We start from the raw sequence: 538 nt of genomic DNA, 5'->3' as shown, positions 1-538 counted from the left end.
GCCGGCCTGCGAGGGGGGACGGTGGGGCCCTGAGCCGGCCGCCTGCCCCGGGAGCGCAGGCCCCAGTGCCCAGAGCCCCTGCTGCCCAGCCGAACCAGGGGCTGTCCAGGGGACTGCGGGACCTACCCTGGGCGGGGGCTCCGGTGGTCAACAGCGGGGCCCTGGTGGATTTGGCCTGCTTGGGGGGCCGGGGGCTCTTCTTCCGGGAGCCATTCTGGGGGGTCCCGGCCAGGTGGGGGGCTGGGCGAGGGAACAGTGGGGATGGTGTGAGCCTCCGCGCCCTTCCTGCCTGGGGCCGGGGCCGGGGCTGCCGCCCCAGGCTGTGGGGACTGGGCAGCCGTCGGCCTCTGGGGGACACAGTGGAAGTGCCCAGCTAGAGGGGCTCACCATGGGTCACGGGGGGCTCCTCAGAGCTGGGGCTCAACGCCCGGGTCAGGCCCAGCCAGGGGTCTCCATCCGGGAGCGAAGGGGCTGCGTCCCCATCCCTCGAGCTGGCCACACGCTGACCTGGGGGGACCCAGTGCTGGGAGCGGGCAGC

Source organism: Condylura cristata, unplaced genomic scaffold (genome assembly GCF_000260355.1).
Source record: "Condylura cristata isolate star-nosed mole 26May11 unplaced genomic scaffold, ConCri1.0 scaffold00041, whole genome shotgun sequence".
Taxonomy (NCBI): domain Eukaryota; kingdom Metazoa; phylum Chordata; class Mammalia; order Eulipotyphla; family Talpidae; genus Condylura; species Condylura cristata.
The sequence above is the reverse complement of the archived record's forward strand: the minus strand, read 5'-3'. Positions refer to the sequence as shown.